The sequence below is a fragment of the Gossypium hirsutum genome, chromosome A08 (assembly GCF_007990345.1).
Source record: "Gossypium hirsutum isolate 1008001.06 chromosome A08, Gossypium_hirsutum_v2.1, whole genome shotgun sequence".
Lineage (NCBI taxonomy): Eukaryota > Viridiplantae > Streptophyta > Magnoliopsida > Malvales > Malvaceae > Gossypium > Gossypium hirsutum.
This window is the reverse complement of record NC_053431.1, coordinates 99075311-99082725: the sequence shown is the minus strand read 5'-3', so window position 1 is coordinate 99082725 and position 7415 is coordinate 99075311. Positions and strand designations below refer to the sequence as shown.

General features: G+C 39.4%; 1 non-coding gene across 1 annotated transcript; it reads left to right on the top strand.

Annotated features, from left to right (window-relative positions):
• The first annotated feature begins 6425 nt into the window (after positions 1-6425).
• On the top strand, positions 6426-6530 carry LOC121205357 (small nucleolar RNA R71). Its single transcript, XR_005900438.1, has one exon. It is a non-coding gene; the product is annotated as a small nucleolar RNA R71 (small nucleolar RNA).
• Positions 6531-7415: the final 885 nt, after the last annotated feature.

Below are 7415 nucleotides of genomic sequence, written 5' to 3'. Positions count from 1 at the left end.
TGATGTAGCCCGTGGTCAAGGCTGTTAAATAGGCATGGACGTGCAGTCTACCCGTGTAAGTCATGCTTCTATCCTGCCAAATGGACACGGCCGTGTAGCTTACCCATGTAAGGAAGTCCAGGCTGTGGTGATTTCCCATGTGGGTCTATTTTCTCCGTTTTCGATCTGTTTCTCACTCTTTTTACTCTCCTATGCTCACCTAAGTATAAAACATGAAATTAAAGGATTAGGAGCATCGAATTCACCAAATCTAAGGAGAAACCATCCATAAATGTGCTAAACATGGGATAAAAATATGTATAAATTACGGTTTATCGAATACCCTCGCACTTAAGCGTTTGCTTGTACTCAAGCAAAATCCTCAACTCACAATCAAAATAAATTCTTCTCAAATTATAATCCTTATCAATAATATCTCAAAATAATCCATAAGTAATCATACATTGAAAATTCAAATAAAAGTACATCAAAGTTTCAAACATTCCAAATTGAGCATTTTATCATGAAAACATAGGTGTCCCCCCTCATCTAAGTAATCACCTTTGATCAAAGTATCACAGAGTTTAACATCCTCACTAAAGATTCACTCAAATCACTCGAGGTGTTTAAGGAAATAAAATAAAGCACTCATTAGTCAATATGAAAAGTTATTACCATAGGCTTGCATGAAAATCAAATCTCCACCACTATATATTGAGATGGTACATCAATCAGAAAGGTCTTTAGAGGGTGGTAACATGGCTTTGATTAGGGGGTGTGGTCACAAGTTGAAAGAAAAGGTTAGAATCGAGATTGAATTGAAGAAATCACCTAACTAGAAAAATAACTAATTATCAATTGAATACAAGTGAGCTTCTTCTCAAAATATACAATTAACACTCAAGCTCAAAAAACGACCAATTGCTACTAATATGTGTGTAAGGATTTTTTTTAAGAACAAGTCAAATAACATAAAAATTAATTATTGCAACAAAGAATAAAACATAGCTAAGCAATTAGTTCAAATCAAATCTCGACAAAAATAGGGATCAAATTATGGGATTTCAACAATAATGGGTTATGGGTTAATATTGAGGGTAAATCAATTAATGGTTTGTTAGGCTCAAAGGGGATCACTAAGGGTTAATTATGAAGGTAGGCTTTTGTGGAGTGAGTGGGTTAAACCTAAGTGCCTTTATCATCTCGACATATCAAATCAAATGGTGTGGTCTTGACAAGCATAATCAAGCAAGTTCTAGAATAACAAATCAATACTAACGCACTCATAATAAAAGTGAGCATTAAAGAAATAACATATGCTCTAAAGGCTCAAGATCTCACAAAAATTAAGGCTTTTTAATGTTTGAACTTGTGGGTTTTAACTCAAGATAATATCTAAACTTGGGGAAACAACTTAAAATTTTTTAATTTTCAAAAAATCAACTTATCATGCCTGATTCCCTAATGTCTTAAAGTTTAAACAATCAATGCATAAATGCTTATGTTTTAATTCAAGACATATCAATAAAAATCATAAATTAATTAAAATTCATTCTAATAGTGATATGAGTTATTCACGTGAGTATAAGACAAAATTCAGGGATTTTTAATGATGATATAAAAGAGCCCCCCACACTTAAGATGTCCATTGCCCTCAATGTACAAAGATGGATATATTGAAAAATATAGATATATAATCATAAGATAGGGAGAGAGGTGAAACTTCCTGAATGATGAATGTACTCCTTGAATTGGAGTTATGGAGAATAATCGGCCAAGGCAATGATAAGAATGGAGGAGGATACTCCGGTGGTGGTAGAGGTTCATTAGTCCATAAGTCCTGCGCCAAAAGAATATTATATCTAGTAGTAGCTATGGTCGTGGTCGAGCAAGACATGGAAGTCATGGAGAACCTTTGCCAGTGGAGTTTTTAGTTCATATTTGATGATGAGCTTTGGAGCTCCTTATGACTGTGATAAAATCAGGAACTCTTTAGGAAATATAAGGAAGCATAATTACTCGTAATGAAATAGCCAAAAATAAAAATTGTAAAAACTAAAATTAAACTAATATTAAAGGAGCATGAAATAAAAAGTACTTAAAGAAGATAAATAAAGATAAAAGTGAAAATAATAAATAATAAATAAAAAGTTTTTAAACATCGTTATTGCTGGATGGTTCATGAGGTGGTGGTGGCGATGAGATGTGAAGGTGCTGACAAATCTGATGAAGAGTAGTATCAATGTGATCAAAACGCTGAAAACACTGTTGCTTACATCGAGTAAGGTGCTCAGAGATGTTAGAGTATGAAGCCGCTGCATGAACTGGATGATGGATTGGTGGTGTCTGAGATGGTGGGCCTCATGACGTGGAGAGACATCATCAGTAATGTCCTCTGGGTCCTCCTCCTCGGTGGACTAGATGAGGCGGTACCGAGGAGGGTAGGTGCCACGTCGTTTCTCGATCATCCTCATATGTAGCATGCTCGAGATGCCCTGTGGGGAAATCTAGCTGATGAGAGTGGGGGAGGATGATTGTGCCACTGTGTTGAGGAGCCTAAAGTGCCGAGCCAATCGAGTATCATAGGGCCCAATAGAGATGGCTCCTCTCTTATGTCGCTCCATTTGATGGCACGTGCCCATTCACCATGCTCCACAAGAAATAGGCATCGTGAGTGTTGAAGACGCCGGTGCTCTCTCGCCGTCCTGTCAGAGTGTGGGCCAAGATGGCATGTAGGTATTGCAGCGATAGGTCCAGGGCTGATGCCTTAGAGCAGCTAGGATCATAGGTGGCCGAGACAAGGATGAGGTCCTTCCAACATTTTAAGGGAGAGTAGTGGATGTGGCGATGGAGGGTGTCGAGTTGGTTTTCATCCATGAACTCCTTCATGTATAGCCCTATTGCAATTCCAAACTCTTGTACGCTCAACTGGCGCACTAGGCCACCAAGGCGGAACTGGACCGTTCCAGGATCGTCGAAGTTTGTTATGATGACTTGAAGATGGAAGGTCGAGCAAAGTTCCATCATGAGCTCGAATTATGTTGGCTCGATGATGTCAAAGAAAAGCCCCTATGGTTCAGTCGTCAAGAGGGCTCGGACCGCGTCAACCATCTGAATTTGTTCAAGTGCGGCCCAGTCAATGCAGCGGCCTACACCTAAGGGTCGGGCCTATAATATCTAAAATAGTTCTTTCTGGGGTCCCAAGGAGAGCTGGAGGAAAGGGTGACAGATCTCAGCAGTAGGACCCGAGGAGGACGTTGCTCTTTTCCTTTTTTCGAAGTGGGGATGGCGGTCTTCTTACCACGTGAGGTTGACATAGTATACCTGCAATGACAAGTCAGAATAAAAATAAAATTACTCATCAACAATAGCATGGAAAAATATGCAATGGTAAAACTAATAGAGATATTTCTTAGAAGTCAAGTACGAAAGAACAACTATGCGAAAAAAATAAAAAAATAAAAAAATAAACCCAATCAGACAAAGTACGTCATTACTATGAAAAGGACTACGAGAGTAATGCTAACGAAAATATCTAGTGAATGAATACATATGGGTAAGCATGAAATCTATGGAAACAAGAAAAATGGATGAATGCAGCAAAATGTATTGACTAACATTGCAAATTTCTATCATGATAACTATGATTATTTGGTCAAAATAAAACAAAATATCATGAAATAAGTAAAAGAATGAAGAAAATAGAGGGAAAAATGAACAAACGCAAGAGGGAGGAGCTTTGGATCATCGAAAATGGTGTTCTAGTTGGCGCACGGGCGTGGCAAGTAGGGCGTGTGAAGTTGCAGCGGCTAGGGTTAGGGATTTTGAGGAGGCGGATGATGAATAGTGAGGGGTTTATAAAGATTTTTGGGCACACGACCGTGGGGCACGCCCGTGTGCCCTAATTTTTGCCCGTGTGTTTTATAATTTTTTAAATTTGGGCGCGTTTGAGACTCGTACACGCCCGTGCTCTTTGGGCATGTTGGTGTACACTACTGTGTCGCACGACCGTGTCCTACTTCGTTCGCTTCTCCTACGCCTGTGTTGTTTTATCAGTCTTGAGCAAGGGTGGTGGGCATAGGCGTGTCGCACGCCCGTGCTAAATTCTCAGTTTCAACCACGGTTCCTAGACACAGGCGTGTCGTATGCTCGTGTTGGTTTGAAAGACTCGCCCACAGCCATGTCGCACGGTTGTGGCCACTTATCGCATCCTGTGCTAAGGAATATTTTTTCCCTATTTTCACACAGCCGTATCGCACGACCGTGTCTCCTCTCATGGTGTGGGCATGGCCTAAGGCACGCCCGTGTGACCAGCCGTGTGGATTAGAGAACCTGTGTTTCAATGACCCAGTCAGTGATTAGATGTTAAAACTAAAATTTTTAAAGAAGTTAACATCGTTAGTGCTCGGGTTGCCTCCCAAGAAGCGTTTATTTATAGTCTAAGCTCGACTTACCTTTTTGGTGCATGGTCATGTTGGTGTGAGGAGTTTGCACTCCTCACCCATGCTATCAATTTTATCAACATAAGGTTTAAGACGAGTACTGCTTACCTTAAAAGTGCCGAATTTGGGATGAATTACCTCGACTGTACCATATGGGAAAATATTGAGTCCCGTAAGAGGGATTGCTCCATTAGGTTCAGAAGTTGTAATGCGAGGGTTTGCTGCATCTAGTAGTACTTTGTCTCCAACCTTAAGTTGATTTGGTGCAACATTGAGCTCGTCATGGTATGGTTTTGGTTTATCATGTGTCCTCGGTTTATGTGTCCGCCATTCATCTAGTTCCTTGATTTGTAGCTTTCGTTCTTCATAGATAGGTCCTTTGTTGTTGCTTGAACATGGCTCATGTAGGTTCTTTGAACTTATTTCCTGCAAAGTAGGTTGCACTACATGGTCAGTTTTAGTAGAATGATTTATACAACCATCTTCAATTTTTGATGTGTTACTCATATTGCGAGCTTGAAGGGTGATTGTTTTGTCTCCTACACGAAGTGTGAGTTCACCTGTGCCAACATTAATTATTGTTTTAGCAGTTGCTAAAAAGGGCCCCCCTAAAATTAAAGGAACGTTACTATCCTCCTCTATGTCTAGAATAACGAAATCAACTGGGAATATAAATTTGTCAATTTTAACGAGTACATCTTCAATAATCCCCTTAGGAAATCTAATTTTTTTATCGGCTAATTGAATACTCATCCTAGTTTGTTTGGGTTCCCAAGACCTAGTTGCTTAAACATTTTGTAAGGCATAACATTGATACTAGCCCCTAAATCAGCCAAAGCATTATTAACATCTAGGCTACCAATTAAACAGGGAATTGTAAAACTCCCTGGATCTTTTAATTTGTTGTCCAGCTTATTCTGTAGTATGGCTGAGCAAACCGCATTTAGCTCCACATGCGATGCCTCATCCAACTTCCGCTTATTTGTTAAAAGCTCATTTAGGAATTTGACTGCATTTGGCATCTGCGAAAGAGCTTCAATAAACGGTAAGTTAATGTGTAACTTCTTTAATAATTTAAGAAATTTACCGAATTGTTCATCTGTGCGGTCTTTCCTTGTCGCCTTAGGGTATGGCACATGAGGTTTGTCCTCTTTACTTACCGATTTCTGGTCATTGTGGTCCACCTCACCTTTACCTCTACTTACCACAGTTTCTTGCCTCGGTTCTGGTTCAGGTGCAACTAGCGCTTCCTCATCTTGAATGGTAATTGCATTGAGTTGCTCCCTTGGGTTAGATTTAGTGTTACTCGGAAGGCTACCTTGTGGTCGTTCAGATATCAATTTAGTGAGCTAACCTATCTGAGTTTCGATCCCTTGGATCGACGTTTGTTGATTTTTAAATGCTGTCTCGGTATTCTAGAAAAGAGTTTCTGACACCGAGATGAATTTTGCTAGCATCTCCTCAAGTTTCAGCTTTTTCTCTTACTGGTAAGGTTGTTGTTGGAAGCCGGAAGGTGGTGGTGGTCTCTAATTCTCTTGGCCTCCCCATGAGAAATTTGGGTGGTTCCTCCATCCTACATTGTAAGTATTACTATACGGATTATTTTGAGATCGAGGATTATTACCCATATAATTTAACTACTCGTTCTCCATGTTGTGGCCATAGGGTGGGTATTCTGAATTGCTGGATCCACCTCCATTTGTTTCGCACTGCATTACTAGGTACACCTGTGAAGAACCAAGAAAACCATTAATTTTTCTATTCAAAAGATCTACCAGATTAGAGAGCATGGTGATCGAATCGACGTTAAAAACACCAACTATTTTCATTGGTTTTGTCCTTATGACTTACCACTGATAATTATTCAGTGACATCTGTTCTATAAATTCATGAGCATCCTCAGGTGTCTTATTATTGATTGTTCCACCAGCGGCTGTGTCAATCATCTGTCGAGTCGAAGGATTCAGGCCATTGTGAAACGTTTGAACCTATAACCAGAGTGGTAACCCATGGTGAGGGCACCTTCTCAATAGATCCTTGTATCTCTCCCATGCATCGTGAGTGTTTCTAAATCCATCTGCAAAAAGATGAGATATCATTACGTAATTTGGCTGTTTTAGCTAGCGAAAAATATTTTAATAAAAACTTTTCAGTCATTTGTTCCCAAGTAGTGATTGACCCTCGTGGTAACGAGTTCAACCAATGTTTAGCCTTATTCCTCAACGAAAAGGGAAACAACCGAAGGCAAATGACATCATCAGAAACGCCATTGATTTTAAAAGTGTTGCAAAACTCTAAGAAATTTTCCAAGTGAGTGTTGGGATCCTCGTCCTAAAAGCCATCAAACTGAACAAACTGTTAGATCATTTGAATGGTGTTAGGTTTCAGTTCAAGATTATTTGTAGCAACAGTAGGCCTAACTATGCTCGATTCAATTCCTGTTAAAGAAGGTTTAGCATAATCATACATAGTACGTGGAGCAGGATTCTAATTAGCAGCAATCGCAGGAGGTAGCAAATTTTCTTGGTTTTCAGCCATCTTCTCGTTTGTGGTTGAAGTATCGTCCTCTTGTTCTTCCTCTGTGTATTGTACGCTTCCCCTTATTTCTCTTCAGTTTCTGCGAACTGTGCAATTGATCTCACTATCAAACAGTAATGGCCCCGACGGGTTTCTTCTAGTCATACACTATAAAAACCTGCCAGGAACGAATAAAAGAAAAATTAGAAAAGAAAATAAAACTTAAAATTGCAAATAAAGTAGAGTGGCTAAAGGAATAAAAATCTAGTGTTCCTAATATTCTAGTTCCCAGACAACAGCGCCAAAAACTTGATACGTGATATTCGCGACAGGTTTTAAAGATTTATAACTAATCGTTCTTGAAACTAACTATTATCACGATGAAGACTAGTGTACCTATCGAACAGTAGTATAACTTTAGCAAGATTGGATTGTTGAACCCAAAGGAACCAAGAGTACTAGTAAGTACTTCCTTTT